Source organism: Taudactylus pleione, unplaced genomic scaffold (genome assembly GCF_031769625.1).
Source record: "Taudactylus pleione unplaced genomic scaffold, aTauple2 ptg000178l, whole genome shotgun sequence".
NCBI lineage: Eukaryota > Metazoa > Chordata > Amphibia > Anura > Myobatrachidae > Taudactylus > Taudactylus pleione.
In genome coordinates, this window is record NW_028284580.1 from 8,727,710 (window position 1) to 8,753,407 (window position 25,698).

A 25,698-nucleotide genomic window follows, 5' to 3' on the forward strand; every position below is an offset into this window, starting at 1 on the left:
CACTTTACAACATCATTCCACTTGGCATTTTATGTACTCAAAGCAAGATTTCCATAGGCCAGAGGTACAGTATGGTAACTCACCAAGAAATCTCTAATGGTGGTTGTTAATGTATTTCAAGACCATCACCAGCACGAGGCAAAACTTAATCTTTCACGGACTTCTGTGCCAAGATGTCCATGAAAGATGACATTTTGCTTCAGTCTGAGAACCGAACTTGGCAGGAAGATCCGAGTCAAAACTGAACCACTCATCTCTCATTTTAATTTCTGTATATTCAATATAAAACACATCTCAAAAAGATACATGCTTAACTTGCATCTTCATGACTTTACTGTACTTCACTTGCACAATAAAGACCCAGATCTTCTACTGAAAACTCAAAGGGCCAAGTTCAAGATCTGTGTAACTCAACAAGTATTCCGTGTGTACAGTGTTTCAAATTTGCACTAAAACATAGCTTTACATTGTGCAACTTCACTAAAACAAGCCAGTGGTGTTCCTTTTTGGAGGGGTGGGGAGGGGGGCAAAGGAAACTTTCACCCTGAGCTCCACATGGTCTACAATTTGCCGTGTCTATATTTTCATCCCCAGAAAATATGCCCATTCCATCCTCTCATCTGTACTGCTCTTAGTGTACACCGCTTCATGTCTATGTATTCTGCCGCCACACCTCCATCTGTACATCCTGTATTGTGCTCCTCTATATGCATGTTTTGCATTGTCCACTCTCCCCCACCCCAGTTCCTATGATTTGTACAGCACTCTCAACCCCAAACCCCCTCCTGCAGACAAACACACATTATCTTACCTCACACATGTTATCCTGCAGTTCTGTCTGCTTCAACTACATTGATGCCCCCCAGTTCTCTGCAGTACTAATGCTGGTGACTTGCCAGCCTCTTACCAGCAGCTGTGCAATGTCATTACATAACAACTATGAGGCTGCTAGGAACTTGGGAACAGGCGCCTCTGGGACTGGAATATGCACCAATTAGGCATTAGTTTGCAGCTGGAGAAGCGATTACTCTCCTTACAACCCCCTGACTATGCCACTGACCACAATTACAAGATTACTCTCAGTGGCTACAGTCAAAGAAACTGCCCACTAGTTGATTATTGAAGGAAGAGTTAATAATGAATAAAAGTGTATTAGAAAGAGAATGGTGAGTAACATTGCTACCTAACTGTTACACTCTAATGGGCCTATTTATTATTGTTTTTGTTATGGCCTGGAAAATTATCATACCTTATGCTACTGTTCATGGTGAGTTGGAATGATTTTTCTGGGCCATTTACCATTGTGGCAATGCCAGGATCAGATAAAGGTGTGTACACACTGGGTGATTAAAGTGGACAACTGAACGATAACGATATCATTATCGTTCAGTCATCCACTTTATTGTCCATTTTTAACACCAAAATGATGAACGATAACGACAATGCATGTTCCCACGGGTCATTCGTCATTATCGTTCATCGGGTAAACATGCAGGCCAACCTGACGATATTGTCAGGTTGCTGCATGTTGGGGAATGGGGGAGAGAGCCCGGCGCTGAACAATATTGTTAATGATATCGTTCAGTGGGTGTGCTCAATGTCATGAACAACATTGAGCACAGTCTGCCGGGGACAACACTACACGATATCGCTCAGGGAGCATATCGTCTAGTGTGTACGCTCCTTTAGAGTTTGTGTCTGCAATTGCTAAATAGTTCAGTGATTGCTTACATGATCACTCCTTTCCCTTTACTTTATTCCTGTCAGTCAGAACTCATACCTCCCAACTTGAGCAGGACAGTCCCGTATTTCTGGGACTGTCCTGCTGTCCCACCTGTGGTCCGTAGTGTCCCTCGGTGGGGGGGAAGTTAGGGGAAGCACACATCGGTGCTCTGCATCGCAGAGCAGCAGGTATGCAGAGCAAGAATAGATGCTGTGCGCATGCACAAAGCATCTATTCACAGTACGGGGGGAGCCCAGGGCAGCCCAGCATCTCGACCCTTAGTGATGTAAAGGGGGGCGTGCCATCAGGCCATGCCCATTTTACTATCAGGTCATGCTCCATTTTCGGGTGTCCCGATTCATCTGGGTCAAATGTTGTTTGGTATGAGAACTCTAAGTTTGTTTAGGCAGAAGGAACTGTGACCACTGGGCTATATAGATGATACTGATATAAGTGATTACAGTGTATGTGATGACCATTGGGCTGACTGTCCAAGAGCTGGAGTGAGTGAAACAGGGTGCATGTATATATAGCTCTTGCTCATGAACAACTAATGCTTCTGTGTTTATTTATACACAGATGCAGGTATCATGGATCTTTCAGATCTGAGCCTGCATCTGTCTGCTGCTACCTCCCCCGGGTCCTGCCACCTGCACCACCGCCGCCGCTAATGCTCACCAGGTACCGGCCGCAGCTAACGCCCGCTGCCCCCCTGGGGTCTGGCTGTAGCTTCTGGCTGCTGTCTTCCCCCGAGCCCACTGCCGCTACTGCCTGCATTGACCTGCCATCTTGGTACACCCAAGTGAAGCCACAGTAAGTACACCTGATGGATGCTCCTGCTGAGGCTGCGCATCAAGTTGAAACGTCCTATCTCTATAATGGTGGATTTGTGAGGTAATAGTTTAAAAACTGTAACTTTCTGAATTACCTAAACCCCAAAAGCACCTACCATTGAACAATAGCTACCTAATAAAACAAACCCCAAGTCTAATTCACCCCCTACCCTAAGTTATGCCTTCCCAAAAATTCCCCATAGAGAACAGCAGAAAAGTGGTCCTAATTGAGTGTCAGAATAAACTGACAGTTGGAAATTTAGATTACTCCCAAGTCTTTATTTTGGATGTTCTTGCCCTGAAATGTGGCAGGCAGCACAGAGCAACAGTTCTACCAGCCCATGCCAAATTTCAGCTCCGTAACTCCAATAGCTTTTGAGGTGTAGCCCCTTAAACTCCATGCCTCCCTCGGGATTTCTCTATTGGAAATTCAGGTATTTTTTAGGTGACCCCCTACATCATTTGCCCCATGTATTTTGGTAACCAGGACTGGCTCGGAATAGCCTGGTGCTGGTTGTGCTTTATACAGGGAACCCCTATGTCATTTGTCCCCTGTGTTTAGCACAGCCAGCACTGGAGCTCCAAAGCTTGATGCTGGTTGTGCTGTGGGGGCACATCATTTGTTTTTATATTGCACATTTTTTAAAACAATTCATGGATGGATCTCACTGATACTTCCTTTTATCTGTGTCTTATAGATTTGATTTTCTCAGGTGCATGCCCAGCACCAGTGAGTCCCTCTGTCACCCGCTGATGCTTCTGTGCATGGCCCTGTTGCTGCCACTGTCCCACACACCTGCTGCCTGCCCCCACAGCTGTCAGTCCCTCTGCACCCTTACAACATCTCTTGTGTGCCAAGTCAGCCTTCACTGACCTCACCCAGAAAGGTGCTTATCCAGCCCAGTGGCCTCCTGATGCCAAGTCAGCCTTCCAGCTCCTGAAGCAATCCTTCATCTCTGCTCCAGTCTTGAAATAACCATGTTAAGCTCATCCTTTCATCCTGGAGGTGGATGTATCTTCAGAAGGGGTTAGTTTAGTGCTGTCCCAGAAATCAGAAGAAAACAAAGTACAATCTTGCGGTTTCCTCTCCAAAAAATTCACACCAGCTAAGAAGAATTACCCAATAGGTGTGAAAAAATTCCTTGCCATCAAGCTGGCATTCAAGGAATGGTGATATATTTTGGAGGGTGCACAGTTTCCCATCTCCATATACACAGACCATAAGAACCTGCTGACAGGCTTGATGGGTGCTGTTCTGTTCTCGTTTCGATTTCAAGCTGCACTTATGACCTGGATCACAGAATGGCAAGGCCGATGCTCTCTGTCGTTCAATGTGCCCTGATGAAGTCTAAGCTACCATTGAACTTTACCCTCTGCTAAATCCTGCAGTCTTTGCATCTACTGTACAAAGCTAACTTCCACTCCACCACCTGGGAAGACCTTCGAGGAACCTAATCTGTGAAAAAACTTCTCCTCTGGGCTCATGCTTCTCAATTTTCCAGGCACACAGGAGCTCAAAAGACCTTTGAGTGTATTAACCAATCTTATTGGTGGCCATCCATGTGGCAAAATGTATGTGCTTTGGTATAATCATGTGTGAAGTGTGCCCAACACAAGCTCTCATGTCAAGTTCCAGATAGACCTCTTGTGATTTTGGACCCATGTGTCCATGGACTTTATGACTGATCTCCCAACTTCTGGAGGGTACAATAGAGTCTGGGTGATTGTGGACCATTTCTCTAAAATGGCCCATTTTGTCCCTCTGACTGGACATCCTTGAGCCCCTCGTCTGACCCAGTCATTCATTTCAGAAATTTTCCATCTCCTAGTATTCCTGACTGAGATAATTTCAGATAGAGGAGTCCAGTTTGTTGATAAATTCTGGAGGACTCTCTGTTCATTGCCCCAGGTCAAGTTAAAGTACTCCATGGTCTTTCATGCCCAGACCAATGGGCAGACTAAGTGTGTAAATCAGGACCTGGAGACTTTCCTATGTCTGTACATATCATCCTCTGAGGATGACTGGGTTAAACTTCTGCCATGGGTGGAGTTTGCCCATAACAACTCATATCATTTCTCTTCTGGCTCCATGCCTTTCCTCATGGTTTATTCCCTGAATACCAGGAATTCCAATCTCTTCCTGCCTTTGATGTGCCAGCAGCTAAAACTTCTCTTCAGGAGTTTACAAAAATCTGGAAGGAGGTGCACTATGCTCTGAAGAAGTCATCCGTACACTACAAGATCTTAGTGGACAGAAAGAGAAGAGCTGTTCCTAGTTTAAAAGTCAGAGACAGAGTCTGCTTGTCAACATGCAACCCTCGATTGTGAGTGACATCTATGACATTCACTCTTCGATTCATCTGGCATTTTCCTATCATCAAGGTAATTAATCCAGTGGAATTCAGACTCAACTTACCACCAACTTTTTGGATAACAAACTCATTTCATATTTCACTCCTGAAGTCTCTCATTGCCAACCAATTCCAAGCTGCTCTTCTGAAGTCTCCTAAAGTCCAGACACAGAAGGGAGTGCAGTTCACAGGAGTAAAGATTCTGCATTCCCATATCCGCCATGGTCATCTCAAATAATTTATAGATTGGAAAAGGTATAGACTAGAGGAAAAATGGGTCTTCTCTGAAGATGTACATGCTCCACAGTTGATCTGGAATTTTCATGACAAATATCCTCACAAGGCTAAGAAACATCCTGAGGCCACTTCTAAAAGGGGGGGGGGTACTATCACAAAATGCACTGCAGCCACTGGGTCACTTACCTGGATCCCCGCTCTATGATCTGACTCTATGACAGAATCCCTCCATCTGCAGCTTCTTCTCACCGCTGCAGTCTCCCCAGCTTCCATGTGCAGTATTCTCTCCAGTGCTAGCTGCTGGGTGCAACCATCACAGTCTGAATCAGGTGACTGTTTATCCACCAACAGGAGACCAGTTTGCTGTCACTTGACATCTGCAGCCAATTGCTGCTCTCCAAGGGGTATAAAACGGATTCTCTGAGCACTGATCACTTTCCAGTGCAATATTGTCCTCAGCCTAGCTGTGTGATTTCATCAGAGTTCCTGCGGTTATTCCTGTGATTTATCTTATGTGCAGATTATCATGTCACTGCACAACTGGCTCCAGGGCCCAGTTACATCTTTGTGATCAGTTCCAGTCCAATATCCTGCACAATCAATTCAAGTCTACTATACTGCACCATCAGTTTTAGTCTAATATCCTATACCATCAGTTCTATCCTGGTGTTGTCCAGTTCGGTTCCTTCCCAGAGATTCAGTTGCCAGCTGCCAGTACAGGAAAACCCAAGCACAGCTAAGCCAAAAATCCTTTGCGGGGGTCCCTGATGAAAACCACCGATGTGTTAGACTCCGCACATCTGTTCTGGGTCTCAGCCAATTCCTCAGTACTGGCCATCCAGAACATCCAGTTTTCAGATTCGCGCTCAAGAACCGATTCCAACCAGCAACTCCAGTCCGACTCCACAAATAACACAAGTGTAACAGCATGCCTGCATTGTGTTTAACCACACTGGTTTTTAATCTTTGCTTGCAATTGTTATTGTGTTTCAGTGTATGCACTATTGTTAACATGTTTCTATCAATACACGTTAGTTTATGCAGTGACCCGGAGCTGGCGCTGTGGTGACCCAGAATCAGAGGTCGGGGTGCAGCAGCTCAAAGAGGAGGCGGAGGTGTGGGGACCCAGAGCCGGTGGCGCAATGACCTGTATCGGATGGTCGGGAGGCAGAGGCTGTGTGTGGAGGTAGAGGAGTGGTGACCCGTAGTGCAGCTGGAAGTGGGACTGGCAGGAGCAGGGGAGCAGAGGTACCCGGTGAGGTGGATGTGGTAGCTCCTTGCAAATTATGTGGAGGGAGGACAGGGGCTATGAGAATGGAGACCACCTGTGGATTGGAAGAGGCTGTGACCCACCACAAGTTTGGTGAGGTGTTTGAGCCAAGCAGACAGGGGATGAGGCTGGGGCTGCGGGAGAGGAGGAAGCATCGAAGAGGGAGGAGAGCTGGGGTGCTGGTCAGGTGGAGAAGAGGATACAAGTCTGCACTCCCAGCAGTTCTGTTAGCCAATTAATGATACTGCCTTTGAACCTTATAAATACCCCTGCCTATACCTTCTAATATCCTTCCTATAAACCTCTAAGGATGATGCTATTTTGCGTACACAGTCATACAGTTAATAAAGACTCCAGACCTAGAACCTGTGGTTCCAAAGCACAAAGTATTATTCAAGTAAAAGTACAGCAGTTACACGCTATGATCCTCATATAATCTTAGCGCAAAGAAATTATACAGACCCAAGTACAGTTATACATACGCAGCACTCTCTGGTCCAGATATAGGCATCAGCAAGAAACCCCCATCAATCAGCATTCAGCACGAAAACTAGGAACCCAGGGTCAGAACACACATATTTATACCCCCCAGGAATAAACAACACAATAGAGAAGTTTGTTGCTAATACCATTGGTCCTAAAGGAGGGGGCATATGTTACAAGGCATTTAACAGGTTGGTTCAAATAGACACAGTCCAGCCTCTAACAACTGGTGGTCTCTGGTTTACCGCCTCATACAAATCCTAACAGTTGTTCATATAATGTACATTTTGTTGCTTGAAGTCTCTGCGGTCCATAAGTTGAGACTGCATGTTGCGATCTCTCCATCGATATTACCGGAATACTGTTGAGAGAGTACGCATCAGTACAATACCAAACATGGCTTACTTATCACGTATAAAACCTTAGTTACAAAATAATCTTTATTTCCTAGCAATTATCATAAATGTGCATAGTTGAATCTTATACCTTAAAGCTTATGGAACCTTGTATGTGAATATGTAATGTGTGAGTATGTGGGGTTTGATGTAAAGACGCTAGTTAACTTGGGGCAGATGCATGTGCATGAAGCTAATATTCAGCGTTTTCATACAGGATGCATTCGCTAATATGCGACTAGTTAACAGCGCAATTGTGCGTATTAATGTGTGTATGAGAAATGGTGAAAGATGCAATCACATGATGCTAATAGTAATATCGCCACATGTACTAAAGTGTGAGTTTATCTAAAATGGCGCTTTGGCGGCCATTCGCAAAATGGTGTCTTGTGATCTCATTTCCAAGATGGAGTCTTGCGGCCAGTCGCAAGATGGCGTCGCTGCAATCCAATTTTAAACTGATCTTGTCTCATCCAATTATCCAGCTTCGATACAATGTTCGTTCTTTGACATACAAACTGGATGAATTGCTGCTGCTCCTTGGCACGTCAAATGGGGGCATTTTCGGGATTTGCTGTCTTATGTTTTACTGAGACCTGGCTAGAGGAATTTGCCCCTGAAGAAATTTTACAGTTGCCGGGTTTTCATTTGTATAGAGGGGATCATATTATGGAATTATCTGGGAAGTCAAAGGGGGTAGGATTTGTTTTTACGTTAATGAAGGCTGGTGCACAGATGTTGTGGTATTGTACAAGTCATGTAGCCCTCATTTGGAGTGTATTTTTATTAACTGTAGGCCATTTTACTCTCCGCGGGAGTTTGCTTCTTTTATTATGGTTGGGGTGTATATTCCTCTGCAGGCTTGTGTGAATGGGGCACTGCAGCATTTGGCAGCTTCTATTATGGATATGGAACGTCAGTACCCTGATTCTCTATTAATTGTTATGGGGGATTTTAATAAAGCAATTTGAGTCGGGAGTTACCTAAGTATAGGCAGCATATTAGGTGCCCGACGAGAGATAAAAATATTTTGGATCACTGTTACACTACTTTAAGGGATGCTTATCGCTCCATTCCTCATTCTGCTCTTGGTCTTTCGGATCATTGTGTGGTTCAATTGTTACTGACGTACAGGGAGAAATTTAGATCAGTTAAGCCTGTAGCTAAGACAGTGAGGAAATGGACTGAGGAAGAGAAGGGGAACTTTAGGCGTGCTTTGACTGCACTGATTGGAGTGTGTTTGAAGCTGGAACTGTTGATTTGGATAATTTAACAGATACTGTAACATCGTATATCAGGTTTTGTGAGGATCTGTGTATCCCAATAAAAACCTTTTGCACGTTTAATAACGATAAACCTTGGTTTACTGGTAAACTCAGGCAGCTTCTCCGTACCAAGGAGGCCTACAGAGGTGGGGATAGGATCCTGTATAATCAGGCCAGGAACACCTTGACTAAGGAGATCAGGGTGACAAAAAAGTGTTTTGCCGAAAAGCTGTGTCGATGTGGAGAGGCCTGCAAGATATTATTAACTACAGGAAGACATCTCCCAATTCTGTCATGAGCCAGGAATTGACAGGTGAATTAAATAATTTTTACTGTAGGTTTGAAAAGCCGGATTTGTTGCCTCTCTCTGTTTCTGACTGAGGTCAAATAGGCAGGTCCTTTGGTATTCCTCCACCATGTAGCACAGATAGCTCATCTGCCTTGAGGGTGGAGGAGATTGAAGTGGCTAAAAAGTTCAGAAGGCTGAGGACCAGGAAAGCACCTGGCCCAGATGGTGTGTCACCATCTAGCCTAAAGATCTGTGCTGAACAGTTGGCCCGGTTTTTACAGGGATTTTTAATGGATCTTTGGAACGGTGTGTAGTTCCATCCGTTTTTAAGTGTGCTACGATTATTCCGGTGCATAAGAAATCCCCTGTTAAGGGATTTAATGACTACAGACCAGTCGCTTTGACTTCTTTATTTGGCCCGCTTTTGGCCCCTATGCAGTTTGCCTATAGGGCAAATAGGTCGGTGGAGGATGCAGTCAATTTAGGGCTGTATTTTATCCTGCAACATCTCGACTTGCTGGGAACATATGCTAGGGTCTTATTTGTTGACTTCAGTTCAGCGTTTAACACAATTGTTCCAGGAAAACTTTACCCTAAGCTGGTTAGTTTGGGGGTTCCTGGTTCGATGTGTCAATGGATTATTAATTACTTAGAGAACAGGAAGCAGCAGGTGAGGTGGGGTGGGTTTACATCTGGAGGTCGAATAATTAGCACAGGGGCCCCTCAAGGATGTGTCCTTTCGCCACTGCTCTTTTCATTATACACAGACGATTGCACCTCTGGTGAGCCGTCTGTGAAATTATTGAAATTTGCAGATGATACTACCATCATAGGCCTTATTAGAGAGGGTGATGAGTCTGCTTATAGGGTATTGGTGGAACAGTTGGCCATTTGGTTTGGGGAGAACAATATGGAGCTAATTCCACAGAAAACGGTGGAAATTATAGTGGATTTCAGAAGGCGGCCAGTTGCGATGTCTCCTGCTGATATCAGTGGTGTCTGTGGTTGAGGCTTTTAGGTTTCTGGAGTCAGTGATTTCGTGGGATCTAAAGTGGGGAACAAATGTTGACTCCATTGTAAAGAAGGCTCAGAAAAGGCTGTATTTTTTGCGTCAGCTCAGGAAGTTTAATCTGCCACGAGAATTGTTAGTTCTTTTTTACTCAACAATAATTCAGTCTGTTCTTTGTACATCAATTATCATTTGGTATAGCTCTATTACGGAACGTGAGAAGAGCAGACTGCAGAGAGTGGTTAGGGCTGTGGAAAAGATCATTGGTATTGATCTTCCCCCCCTTCAAGATCTATAATTACCCAGGATTAGTATGCGAGCTGGTAATATTGTGACAGATGACACACATCCAGGTTGTCATCTGTTCCAAATGTTGCCCTCGGGTAGGCGGTATAGGTCACAACAGGTTAGAACCTCTAGACATCTGCATAGCTTTTTTCCACAGGCTATCATGGTGTTAAATATTTGAGGGGATGGGTGGGCTGTTGCTGTGGTATGATTTTTTGGTATTGTTGTTGTGAACTCAAGGGATGTGTTAACCCTGATCCAATTGCTTGTATATTTATGTATTTATGTATACTTGGCCAAATAAAGCTGAATTGAATTTAATTGAATTTAGATCACTGCACACTACATTTTGTTTGCTCCGTTGCTTAGTCACGGAGAGTGCTGACGTCACTTCCTGTGAGACATGCAGAGTCGGCAGTATATGAGGAAGTGGCATCTAGCAACAAGGGTGACAGGGGGTATTTATTCTGGTGAGTAGCACTTTTCAATGTATATTGTATTGCTTGACAAAAACACATTAAAGCGCTGAAACGTTGCACATCAATCTTGTCTCAGGAAAGTTATTTCTAAGACTGGAGTGACACCGAACTTCACATTGTTTATATATGACATTAATATGGTACAAATACCCAGGCACCTTTTTTGGAAAAATGAGAAGTCAAGTCCTTGTTTGATGTACCTTCTTTCATGTGGTTAATAGGTGCTGTATCAAGAAAGCTGGAAAAATATTTTTCACACACAGTATAAACAAAATGTAAGTACATAAAGTACTTTGCAGATTGTATACTAGGAGAAAAATGCTTATTTACTTACATTTTGTTTAGTCTTTTCAAGATCACCTCATGCAAAGCTGCTCCCAACTGTTGTTATAGAGGATTTGGGTGGAGAATCACATATAATTTCAACAGTGATCCAGCCATCAGAGAAATAAGTGCCTGAAGACAACACAGCACAAGAGGACACAATTACAGGAACCAATGACAGCCCGACCCACTACAAGCCTGCCATCAATGGAATCTGTGACCCGTTCTTTAGAATCCTTTAAAAAAATACAAATTGAAACAAACTTCACAAATGAAGTGTGTTGCATCCAAGTTAAGGAAAATGGCACATGCAAATGCGGCAGCACAAGCCACAAGAATACAGATGGCCTCATCCATTGATATGCGCGTAACCAAAATAAACCAATCAATTAGGGTTTGTTCATAGAGAGCATGTGTTGCAGTTAGAAACTCTTCCAGCTCCATCCACCTCAGCAACAAGTAACCAAACTACAGTACAACACCACCTACTTCTGCTCTCACAAAACCACTGAGGCATAGTATATAGTATGTGAAGGACAGAGTAGAGGTGTAGGTAAGACATTGAAACTGAACCCAAAAAAATAATGTCCCCCACAATATTTTATGTTTATATTGTGTTGTTTTTTTTAAACTCTCTAAACTGTATTAATTTGTTCGTTATTTTGTGCTTCTGAACTGTCTAAATAGTAGCTTGCACAAGAATATACTGTAAATGACACATTATCATAGTATGTAAAGAAGTTTGACATGGCATTTGGTGGAATATTTGCTGTAACTTATAAATGAAACATAGTCTCATTTTATAGGATTAATTATGACATAAATGTGTTACTATTACTATTGACATAATTTTGAACACAACTATTTCAAACAATACTTTACCACACAGTATTTAATAAACCTCTATAGTGTAAAACAAAGGATAGAAATATAGTACATTTACAGGTAATAAGTTACCCAGTTTGTAAGGGCTTTCCATAATGACTTACATGTGAAGTACTGATGAAAATACAGATTCTAAAAATAAATGATAATGCTTTTACTTAAAGACAGCTTAATCATACATATTTTTTGCCAATGCAGACTTACAACAAAAAAACATAGGTTATACCAACAGCAGTAGGGATGCTTTTAAAAGAAGTTTGTGACACCCAGTACAGAATAGCAGTATAGCAGTCTGTCAATACTTCATACATACATAATGGCATCCCCAACCCTTGTTCTGTGCTCTCTCCTCTGTTCTCCGACTGCTTCCCCCTCCCTCTTTCTCTGCTCATATTTATACCTTATTTTTGTTTATAAATTCAATTAATCCAATTAGTCCAATCAATCCAATTAATATTTGTACGTACTAAGGCCCTCATTCAAACCCGGACGCAAGTGACCGTTCGTACGTTGGGCGAACGTAAAAAAATATTTAAATTCAGGCACACGCTCGTATTTTCGTTCGCATCAAAACATCCTCCCCAAACTCAGGCGACCCCTCCTCTAACTAACGAGCATGCCAAATAGCGAGCGTACATCCCCGAAGTGGATTGAAGGGAACGCACGCACTAGTACTACCCGGAAGTTGGACTGTCAGATTTCGATTAACTGCTCGTTTATTCTGCCTACCTCCCTCAATCGTAACATGCCAATCAATATATCAATTAGCTTAATTGTTTTTTTTTTTTTACACAATGCAATAAACTTTATTTATGTCCGTGTTTGTGTTTACCCGCAGAATACGTACGGCTTAAACATTCGCTTTTAATTGCCAAAATACATGTTAGCCCCTATTAAATAATTGTTCTATTTGTTTTTCTACCCGCATATTTCCTGGAGTTCAATTCTTTATGTAAATTTGCTTACGCATGTCACTGCATCAAGCCTATCATAAGTCTCAACAGATTTCTGGCCCTGTCGAACACATGACTCATACACTAACCAATAGAATTGCTCCTGTTAATTTCCTAAATACATTTGCCAATCATAAAATTTGGGTGCACTTTATCAAAAATGATTTGTATGAAAAACTCCATTGCCATCATGAGAGCCTCCGCATTCACCAGGCGCGAGCTGCTGGTGCTTACGGAGGTGATGGATAGGCGGATCACCAGCCAGCCTCCACCCATCACCAACCGCGAGAAGCGATCCGCATATGCAGAGGTTCGGGCCTGCCTGCGCTCCTTCGGCTCACGCCGCCATATCGGGCAGCTGGAGCGCTGGTGGTCGGACCTGCAATGGCGGACGCCCCGCTTGCTGGCATGCTTTCGCATGCAGATCGCTGAAAGTAAGTTTAATGGATTTTGTTTTTCATGTTTGTCTTTGCGGCCCTAACTGCATGGCCCTGTTTTCCCTGTATTTCATATTTATTCATTCTCCTCATATCTGCATGGCCCTGTTTTCCCTGTATTTCATATTTATTCATTTTCCTCATATCTGCATGGCCCTGTTTTCCCTGTATTTCATATTTATTCATTTTCCTCATATCTGCATGGCCATGTTTTCCCTGTATTTCATATTTTTTCATTTTCCTCATATCTGCATGGCCCTGTTTTCCCTGTATTTCATATTTATTCATTCTCCTCATATCTGCATGGCCATGTTTCCCCTGTATTTCATATTTATTCATTTTCCACATATCTGCATGGCCCTGTTTTCCCTGTATTTCATATTTATTCATTCTCCTCATATCTGCATGGCCATGTTTTCCCTGTATTTCATGTTTATTCATTTTCCTCATATCTGCATGGCCATGTTTTCCCTGTATTTCATATTTATTCATTCTCCTCATATCTGCATGGCCATGTTTTCCCTGTATTTCATATTTATTCATTCTCCTCATATCTGTTTTTTTCTTTTTTTTGGGGGTGCATTTGAAATTGTTTTTGGCCGCAGATTTGTGTTGAAACTAACCACAATTTGTTTCCCATCTTTTAGGGGCCCAGCGAAGACTACGCCGTCAGCGTCCGGCCAGACGACGATCACGGCCACTCTCCCCAACCCCCAGCCAACACTCCAACTCCACTCCTTCCCCTATTCCCCACTCCTCCCCAGCCTTCCTACACCCTCAGCCTGATTTTTCTGGCCTCCTTCCCCTCCGTCCCAATTCCCCCTCTCCTCCAACCACCCCTCTTAGAATGACCCCCTCCCCGGAGTCGGTCATTACCCCGCCCCGATCTTTGGGGAATGGACCCACCTCCGAGGAGGACGATGGAGGGCCTTCTGTAGCTGGCGTTGGGTCTTCTGGTATGTTTTTGTTTGCGGTTTTTTATCGTCACAAACTGTTTGTATGTAATCATGGGTGTTTTTTTTTGGGGGGGGTTTTTGGCAAAACTTTTGGGGTTTTTGGCGATTGCCGTAACCTGTAACTGCTGTTTTCAACATACACATAGCACACCTGTCGGAATTTGGACACAGGCCTTGTATTTTTGCCCTACACCATTTTAGTTTGATGAGTTTTATTGCTGTTTTGTTAAAATGTTTTTTGGGGAGTTTTTTTTTTTTTTTTTTTTTTTTAATGTGGTTTCGCTATTGTTGTATTAATCCCCACACTTTTCTCACCCACAGAGGAACAGAGGCGTCGGGCCGATTTATCCGCCTGTGTGGCCCAGATGCACACCAATATCATCGGGGTGCTGGTGGTCCTTGACCGTATGTCGGTCCTCCTTAGGGAGTAGTTTTTTTTTTTTGGCCCATTATGTAAATAAATTGTTATTTTTGGAGGTACGTTCTGGCTCATTCGTTTTTTCAAAAGCACATATTGTTTACCCTGACATAAGTAGACTGTTCCTGCAAGGATTTAAAATTTTTGACAATAAGAGTGTGTGTTGTATTTTTATGTCAAACAGCCACAAGAAACACCTAACAGTAACAATCTGATTTCCCTTTTTTGGTGTAGTCACAATTAGATATTTCTACATTTTACAGGTTCCTAGTTGGTGTGCAAGCTGCTTAGGCCAATCTTACGAAGCAAAATGATTGCACAGGCTTCCTTTTGGTGTTGGTTTGGACCCTGAAAAAAAAATAAATTTTAGCTCAACTGGCGTCAGTACTGGATTACCCCTTAGTCAAATGTAATGTGTGTGAACCTGGTTACACTTGCTGGTAACGTTCCAAAAAAGGGACAACATTTCACTCTCAAAACATTTATTATCAACATAACTGAAAAATCAAAGTGGTCACTCACAAACAAAACACACAGTGATAATCTCAAATACAACACATACCAAAAAAACCACATCACAAAACAAAAAATCAAGAACTGGTTGACGAAGGACCATGCCAACATGATTCCACAAATATGGCATTGCAATAAGGGTTCCAGAATATATCCCCAAAATGTCCACATACAGGTTTTGTAAGGGTAGCAGGAAGTAGTCATCGTTGGAGTGCCAAAGATTATGTTAAAAAACAGAAGATGGAGAAAAAAATTAACCAAAAATTAAATATTCTCAAACAAACCCAACCACATTAGGTATCAACACTGTTTTTTTTCAAATAATTACCTAAAAAAACTGGCCACCACATCATCGCGTATGGCCCCCCCACATACTGACCTCCGACCAACCTCGGGGGGGCCATCCTCAGGTAAGGCATCCTCTGGCTGCATTGGGACACCACTCCTTATGGCGATGTTGTGAAATATCCCACACAGGACCACAATTTTCAAAACCATATCTGGTAAATACATGAGTTCGCCACCAGAGCGGTGGAGGCATCTGAATCGGCCTTTTAAAAGGCCGATACAGCGCTCCACCACTTGCCTGGTGGCTGTAAGTGCAGAATTATACTCACTTTGTGGCCCTGGTGTGGGAGCCAAATAAGGAGTGAGCAGTCAGGGCGTGCAAGGGTAGCCACTGTCTCCTGTGAAAAAGAATAGTCAACATCAGGCTCACTCTGTATGAAGCTTAACATTGTTATGTACTAAAGGTCTCCACTTACCCAGAAGCCACGCATCACCAGCTTGTAGGTTGGTTAATTTGTGCCATATCCCTGATTGCCGGATGACGAAGGAGTCATGTGCACTTCCGGGTAATTTTGCATTCAGGGACAGGATCTGGAGGGAGGCATCACATACCACCATTACATTGAGGGAGTGATAGTGTTTCCGGTTTCTAAATATTGCCTCCAGCCGTGCTGGAGGCTGAAGTGGTATTTGAGCACCATCCACAAGCCCTATGATGTGTGGGAAGCCAGCTATTTGGTAAAAATTGGCCTTGGCCACACTAAGGGCACCCATATCCAAAGGCATTTGAAAAAAATGATGGAGGTGCTTGAAAAGTGCCTCCATCACTGCCCTCAGGATCCGGGAAAAGGAGGATTGTGAGATGCCCGCCACTATTCCCACCGTTGTTTGGAACGATCCTGAGGCACAGAAATGTAACACCGCCATAAATTGCGTAAGTGGTGGAATTGCTGTAGGACTGTCAATTTGCCACTCAAGATCACTCTCTATTAATGAGAGAGTGTCTATGATGATTTTTGGAGGAAGACGGTATCGTCTTAAAACCTCATCATCTGGCATTCCAAAAAGGGTGACACGTGTTCGAAATATCTGGGGTCTTGCACGCCTACGATGCCTATGCCTGGGATGAGATTGAGGTTGGTCAGCTTCCGGGAGCAGGGCCAGAACAATCTGACCCATATCAACCTGAAATGGCAACATTGGAATGTCAGGCTTTTTACCCCACCCATTAAAAATAAATTTTACTTAGCTTGACAATACCATCCATTGATGCTTACATGCCGGGGTATTGTCATGATATGTTGTAACTGCAAATAATCACAACAAAAATATACATCATTTTATGCTGGCCATGTCTTTATCAAAAATTTAAGCAAGAAAAAACAGAAAAGGGGACACACACACATTTGGGCAAAGAGCAAAACGACGTTGCGCACACTACGTCAAATTGAGGCCAAATGTAAGCAACCAATGCTCCCGAAAAAACACAAACAAGTTTAAGGGATGAATAAACAATTCACAAAGCGCTAATTAGTTCGCAAATACAAGTCACAATAGGAAGTAGTAAAAATGCGCTAATTAGTTCGCAAATACAAGTCACAATAGGAAGTAGTAAAAATGCGCTAATTATTTCGCAAATACAAGTCACAATAGTAAGTAGTAAAAATGCGCTAATTAGTTCGCAAATACAAGTCACAATAGGAAGTAGTAAAAATGCGCTAATTAGTTCGCAAATACAAGTCACAACAACGCCACATAAATAAATTTAAAAAAAACACAGAGTTCGAATTTGCAAAAACAAACGTTACATGTGGAAGGCCAACCAAAGTTGCGTACAGACAAACAAGAACATTTCCTAAACAGTTTAACCAATGAACTTACCAAGAGATAATATATAAGAATCCGGAACAAAATGTCTTTGGGGCAGAGCCAATATAAAACCTAAGAGAGATGAAATGACGGGCAAAACTTATTTGAAAAATCGACACCAGAATGAGAGACAAATTGACCCAAAGTTAGACTTCCCCAAACTTACCAAAACTGGAAACGACCAAAAAATTCAAATTGGAAAAAAAACGAACGGAAAATAAAAAAAGAATAAATCCAAAAAAAAAACTTCAACAAACGCAATCTCCGACACCAGCCAACAATCAACTCCAACCAACGTAACCTCCAACATTCAATAAACGCCACCTCGATTCGAGACGCCCCAAGCCATAAATAGAGTTTTGTTTCCCGCACAAATTAAGGAAGGATCATAGGAACGCACAATCAATGATGCGGACGCAAAATAAGGACGCATGTATAAATACGTCACGAGACAAAAACACAATTCTGGTGTATTTCTAGTTTGAACCTCACACATGGTTACAGACCAGGGAAACAATGGACAACAGTCAGGCGGTAAGTATTTCATGCATTTTGACTCAATGATTAATTTGAAACAAAATGTTGTGCAAGTTGTGAAGTTGACAATTCTCCAAAATAACACACATAGGTGAGGAGGATGACATGGAAGAGGCTGCTGGGCCCAGTATTCCGGGCAAAGCTGCCAAAAAGAAAAGGCAGCCACAATTCACAAGAAAGGAGATGGAGGTTTTGATACAGAAATGTGTGGACATCCTGCCACAGGCAGACAGGAATATGACTGCTAGCCAGAAGTGGAGAATGTGGGAAGAGGTAGCCATGGATGTCAATAGGGTGGGTGATTATGTCTGTCTAGCCCGGGATGTCAAACGGCGGTAAGTAAACACTTGACCACCCTAAAACCAAAAACCAAATCCAAAAACAAATAATGGTTCCAATTTCATCCCACAGATGGGCCGACTTCAAATATCGCCTAAAGCAAAAACTGGCGGACAGGGCTAGGCATGCAAGGGGGACAGGTGGGGGTCCCACCCCTGTGTCATTGGAGTTGACTGATTTAGAAGAGCTGGCACAGGGGAGTGTGCAGCCTGTGGAGGTGTTTGGCATGTCCAACATGGATACGGACATGCCAGACTTTGCGGCTCCTCATGTTGTCCCAGGTAAATGTTGTGATGTCACCAACTGTGAAATGTTATTGTGCCAATATGTAGATTCTAATGTGAGTCTTTTCTCATTTTTCCAACAGAGACACAGGCGGATGAGTCTGCTCCAGAGGGGATCCTTGGCCGCAGAATTTCTGCTGGCTCTGCAGGGGAGGAACCAGTACATCCGGCTGAGGACCTTGCAGAAGCCAGTCCAGGGCAATCCCCCTTGCAGGCAGTGTCCCTCCTCACAGAACTCAATTTTAAATCGGATTTCCATAAGGAGATTCTGCAGAGGATGGACGCCAGTCTGGTACGGGTGGCTGAGGCCCTGGAGCAAAATGCTGCGGCCAACGTGACCATTGGTCAGGCCCTGGCGGAAAATACCAGGGCCAACATCCGCATCGCCACTGCCCTGGAGCAGCTCATTCACCAGCACATGGTGGAGCCGACCTCCCTTCCTGCCGGAACATCAGGATCCTCCACCTCTGGCACAACATCAGCCAATCCTCCAAATGTGCCTAGCCCTGTGCCTAGTCCAGAGGCCACAACATCTGCCTCTGGACAGGCCAGCCCGATGACATCCCGGACCCGGTCTGGCGCCCTCCCTCCCCCAGCCAAACGGGCGAAAAAACGGTGACACCATTGGCTACTTTTCCCACACTCCTTCTGTGCTTGCCTCATATTCCTTTCTGGCCAAAACTTCCCTCTCCTTTCTTGTGAATTGTTTTTAATTTTTGCATTTACGTTTACCCAAAAATTATTGTTTGCACAATTAATAAATATTGTGGAACACTGCCAAAAATGTTGGAGTTCAATATGTGTATTTTTTTTTGGGTGGATACCAAAAAATTTACCACAAATGTACGACTTTGTATTCTGACATTATTGTAAAAATGGGTTACATTTAATCCGGGCCCACAAGCCAACAACGTTCAAAATAAAAAATTACACATTAAAAAAAAAGGGCTCGTTAAGGAACGTTTAAAACATTACCTAAGGAGGAAAAATCACCTTGCAAACACAAAATGAGGGACCAAACCTAAACATGATGACATTATTGTTTCAATAGTCCAAAAACGAACACATTGCGGCCAAAATACACCCCCACAAATGTACGCTAATTGATTGTGTAATCCAGACATTAGCAGCTATGATTTCCACCTGCGTTCGGTTTTGTGCTATCCAAAAAAACTGCTTCCAAAACACATACCAAGCCGTTTTTCAATCCAACACTAATTGATTTTCTGCCAAGCCGTGATTAATCGATGCAACATCGTGGAGTGCCGGGACGGAGGAGAAGGCCATCGCCACTGTGGTCGAGTTATCCAGCCCCTAAGCTGTGCGAGCATTTTGAAGGGAAAGAGGATCATCCAGTGACGTATGAGTTGGTACGAACACATTTGACGTTCGCATTTGTTAATGTATGTACGCCCAAAAAACGCCTCGCTACGCCTGTGTTTTTCCATCTCCACCCCCGTCAACACCCAAAAACGGGCTGTTCTGTCAATCACATTTGACATGTCACTTCCTGTACGCAATTTGACGAACGAGACAAAAAAAACTCGCAATCTGCCGTACGCACATGCAGTGTAACACCGACGCATGCGCGGTTAGTCAACATCGGAACGCAACGAGCGTACTGCTGTTAACGAACGGCTCTGAATCAGGGCCTAAGTCTTTATTGGCTATCTATGCCCAAGACATAATAATGACATAATTCCATGTTATCTTATTGTTCCCATGTAGAAATCTGTCATGGTCGCCCATGTAGCCTTCATTATTGCAATTAAATGCTATCTCAGTTACAGTAGCTCATTTGTTTGTATAAATACTGAGACCTGCTACTGTCAGATGTTCTGTATATGTTAAAACTTATACATTTTAAGCCTATTATTCTTATTGCTAGAGCAATATATATAGCAGTTCAGCCTATATATAAATAAATATATATATATATATATATATATCCGCAGTTAACCACACCTGAAGGGAAATAAAACACTAATCTCTACACACTTTTTAATACATCAATTAATATGCTTTTAGATATAAAATAAGGCCTCATGCTCCCTAGGCCTAAGGCCATTCAACAGGTGTTGTCTTCTGCAACTCGCACAACTATATATAAATTCTCAATAATTTTCTATATGCCCTAAATTGCAGTGCAGGAAAAGAAAGTAACATAAGCATGCACACGTTTATGAGTTGCTGAATGAATATGTACATCCACATATTCCTGTTTTATCGATATGATTCAATATTGCTGAAATCATCACTATCTTTACTTAGGGCAATATTATGAAGTATATAGCATAAAGCAATATACCACCTGACTTATCCAGACACCTGAACCTGCTCTTCAATAGTCCAAAGGTGCTTTCTATCACATTCCAAAGTGGCTATGTACATCTCATTGTATTTATGCTGGCAGGGCCATGTTGGCTCAACAGAGGTGTATTAAGCCAGGGTTGACAGCCATATCCTGAATCACCTGTTAAAAAAACATACTTAATTTTTTAGGTAAACCAGTGGTGTTGAAGTTAGTATGTCAATGGCCTTTAACAGTTAAGCTAACTAAATATTCTAGCTGGTGCAAAGGTGTGTATTCCCTATCATATGTTAAATGAGACAAAATTCAGTTGCTGAATTCATTTAGTAACTGTGATTAGACTAAAAAAACAATGGTTTTATAAAAAAAAAAAAAAAGTTCATTAGAGGTCTCTGAGTAACACACTTGAACATACCAGGTATAGATGAAGGCATTGTTAGAGATTACACCAAGCACTACATACCTAGAAGCAAGCCCTCTGGCATCTCACAGGATTCAAAATTCTTCCACAGGGCTGACTGGTGCAGGATATAGGCATCATGACAAAGTCCAGTATAACTCATAATTTTTAGTTTTAAATCACAGACCAGGTGCATATGTTTACAAGCACTCCCTTTCAAGTGTGGTGCTCTTAGCGCATTATGAGCAAAATCACTGGCTCAAAGGACATTAGGGAATCCTGAGAGCCTATAGAAGGTACAAAAACAGACAAATCTCAGGTGCACAACTCCAAATTATTGATAATATATAAATGCAATACAATTTTGCAATCAATAGAGGTTTTTAGCATAATCTTGGCCAAGGTTATGGGCCTACCCACCACATCCAGGTAACCTCTTTAGGGTAGGTCCCTAACGTACTAGGATTCAAATCCAGAGCGCAGGACACCCCCAAACTGGCCCAGCTAAGCCGCCCCAGTGTACAAGAGATAGTTAAGAGCAGCCACAGCTGCATATAAAGAATGAAAATAAAAAAGTGAAGTACATATATAATAAACAAACAGTGAAGGGTTAAAATGTGTTATAAAAGGAGTATTTAATGTGCTTTTTTGCACACCTGAGGGAAAGGAGACGCCCTCAGTCTGGATTAGCACCCATACCTTATTGGTTTAAAAGCATGGAGTCTGGTATAGTATATGCACACTGGTATTAGGCACAATTCTAGGTAAGTCCTACAAGTTATATACTGTAGTGCAACTTCGGTTCATTTTTGGGGCGTGGGTACCCCTGGATTGCCTTTGTTGATCTGTTTCAGGGCACCACATTATAACACATTTTTCTTTTATAACACATTTTAACCCTTCACTGTTTGTTTATTATATATGTACTTCACTTTTTTATTTTCATTCTTTATATGCAGCTGTGGCTGCTCTTAACTATCTCTTTTACACTGCACTTTTCTTACTATGGCGGTGCCCTGGGGCGGCTTAGCTGGGCCAGTTTGGGGGTGTCCTGCGCTCTGGATTTGAATCGCATTTATATATTATCAATAATTTGGAGTTGTGCACCTGAGGTTTGTCTGTTTTTGTGCCTGCAATTAGTCTCATCAGGTAGCACCTCCCATTATATATATATTACAGGGTGTGCAGTCCAGAAATCTTTCCCATATAGCCTATAGAAGGTGTCATATTTGGTGTCTGAGAGTTACCTGACTCAGGTGATGAACTGGATTCAGCTGAGACTGGCATGACAGGAATCACAGATGAAGTAAATAGCTCTATTGCAAAGACTTATATGCCAGTGAGAACTGCCTTTGATGATAAATGACAGGAACTTGGAGGAACTGGACTTGGACCAGCATGAAGACTTGCTGAGTTGAACTGGTGAACTTGGAACTTGACTCTGACTCCGGACTGGAGTAGAGAGGAATGGGTAACTGAAGAACTTGGGTTTGACTCCGGACTGGAGTAACGTGGATTGAACTGAAGAACTTGGGCTTTGACTCCAGTCTGGAGTGACGTAGATTGAACTTAAGAACTTGGGCTTTGACTCTGGACTGGAGTGACATGGATTGAACTGAAGAACTTGGGCTTTGACTCTGGACTGGAGTAAAATGGATTGAATTGAAAAACTTGGGCTTTGACTCCGGACTGGGCTTTGACTCCAGACTGGAGTGATGTGGCAATGGCTAAACAGGGTAATCCAGAAATGCTGTGACAAAAGGTTGGAACTAAGGTTCAGGCTGGATTGGGTAATTTGGAAACGGGTTCAGGAAGGAATAGGTAGGTTTGGGAATTTAAGGTTCAGGGAGGAGTGGGTAGGTAGAAGGAGCAGGAGTTGATCCACAGCAGGAAGCAAGGCAGGGTAACACAGTGCAGGTTTGCAAGGAGTCAGGGACCAACCAGGAGTAGGGCAAGTAGCGGAGCACAAGGCTAAGGTCAGGGGCACAGGAACTCACTTATAGCTGATGCTGAAACACATGAGTTGCACTGGCCTGGGAACTAGCAGGGTTTCTGGATGCTCCAGGTATCGCTATAAGAAGGACTTCTGGATTTGCCAGGTATTGCTGTAAGCAGGAGTTCTGGATTTGCCAGGTATTGCTGTAAGCAGGACTTCTGGATTTGCCAGGTATTGCTGTAAGCAGAGTTGCTTGATGAACTGATCTAGGAACCAGTAGGAGCAGGAGCCTGGGATACCCTTGTACTCAGAAGTAGCCCAAACTATATACCACAGGAAGTAATGAGGTATTCAGGCCCAGAATGCTATCAGTGGAGGGTGTTTATAACCTGGTGGATATGGACAGGTGGTTTGGTAGTAGGACTCTGAGTGGTGGAGGGCACAACATGCAGAGGCAGCAATCATCTCTGCAGTACTGAGAGTCAGAACTACACCTGTGATTCCAATCAAGGCTAGCAGTGTTCACAGACAGGGGAGGGTCCAGGTGAATAATCACTGTGGAGAGAAAAGCACACAGAGATGTGCTGCAGCCTGCATGATCATAGCAGATCTCCCAGGCAGATTACACACACAGATCCATGAGACAGTTGGCAGGGGTAAGTCTACAGTCAAAAGATGAAAACTAGACAGGGTCGTGACAGATGGTAACCTTAAGGTCCTGAAAACCTAACTCATGACTGGGGAGGGCAATATATGTATGCCATAGCCACTTAACACTTGAGTTTTATGCCTTGAAAAAGTAGCCTGTGTAATCCCTAAAACCCTAAAGCTCACAGACTGAAAGGAGTCTGTGGCCAACCAACTCTTGATCTGAGAGAAAGTCCAGGGCATCCATGATCTATAGATATGTCTGGCCCATACCCTAATGGGACCCTGTATCTGGTATTGTTCCAGCACCTTCCTCCAGTACAATTAGAGAAATGAGCCCTGACAAATACAGCTCATGTTGAAATTAACTGCCATCACTACAGCCACACAAAAGTGAAATGGGCTCAGAACAGGTTTATACAGTATATGGTTTACATAAGTTCTACATTGACCACTTATGTATGATAATAGCCCCCAGATGCAGATTTTCATTAATTATGCTGTCCTGGGGGATGTCTATTGATTTGAAAGTTTACTGTTGCTAGTTTACTGCGAGTTTACAACTTATTGTCTATTACATGTTGCAAGTTATATGTTTAAAATTAAAAACATCTGGTGGGCATATTGTGTGGCAGCCAGAATGATAGATGCTGGTGAGTTATCATGTACTCCCATTCTATTACATACACTTACTCTAATGTCACAGGATCATCATTGTACTCTCGCACATTTTTCATACTTGTTGGCCTATTACTTTTACCCCAGTGAGTCAGTGACAGAGACTGAAACTGCATCCTTTGCCATTATGCACTTAATGAAAATCTGCCTGAGGGAAGCAGGCATGTGCACAGCTGATTGCAGGTGGGCACATGACCATTTAGTGTACGAGAACTTCAGCTATATGAGTGAGGTTTGACCATCATTATTATTATTATTATTATTATTATTATTATTATTATTATTATTATCCTTTATTTATATTGCGCCACAAGTGTTCCACAGTGCCTTACTTAGTACATAGAACTAATAGGTGAACAAGAAACAAGTAACTTACAGTACATTACAGTGCAGGACAAGGACACGATTTATATACATTTCTGCAATAGCGTTTAAAGCACTCACAACAAGCAGGCAGGAGTTGGCAGTCATGTGTTAGGTGCTCTTATGGGGAGTAAAGAGTAGAAGAAGATTTATAGAGAAGCACATGAGGGAAGAGATCCCTGCTCCTGAGAGCTTACATTCTAAAATGGAGGGGCAGACAGACAGGCATGACACAGAAAGGGAAGGGCAATCAACACATTCAGAACTTTTTTGCTGGATATGAAATTAATTGTGATGAGTCAGAAGCCCTGCCATTGGGTACATTGGGCCTTTGTGCCAATTTGCTCGGGTCCTATTTAGTTTTCCTGGGCCAATCTAATTTTGTAAATCAGGATTTAGAAAGTCCTGTTTTACTACTACTCCACTGCAGCTTTGTTACAAACGCCCGAAACTATGTTTTCACTTGCAGTGTTACAGAATATCATATGATTTGGCACTTTTTACAAATCCCAACAGTTGAGAGAGTTTATTATGCTGCATTTTATGTATCTCCATTTTTAACATTTAGCACTGACATTTACCTTCACATGTTAAAGCTGGAGAGCTCTAAGGCGCAGACTCCATATTAGTTCCTACAGGAATGCTTAAATTCCCTAACCAAGATGGCAAGCTGACCTTATTTATTTATGTGCATGCGTGGCACTATCTTTTCACTCTGTGTTGGAGCACCACAGTGTAAGATGGACATCTTCCACTTAGCTCAGAGAGACCCTGTGACTAACTGATGTGTATTCATAACTATAATTAAGGCTGTACATTTCACATCCGGCAGAATACACCTCCCCACTGGTTAAGTACTGGGCTGTTCGTTAGCTCAGGGCATCTGCTGGTGTGTACCTACAACTCAGCCATACAACCAGCTATACAACCAGTTATA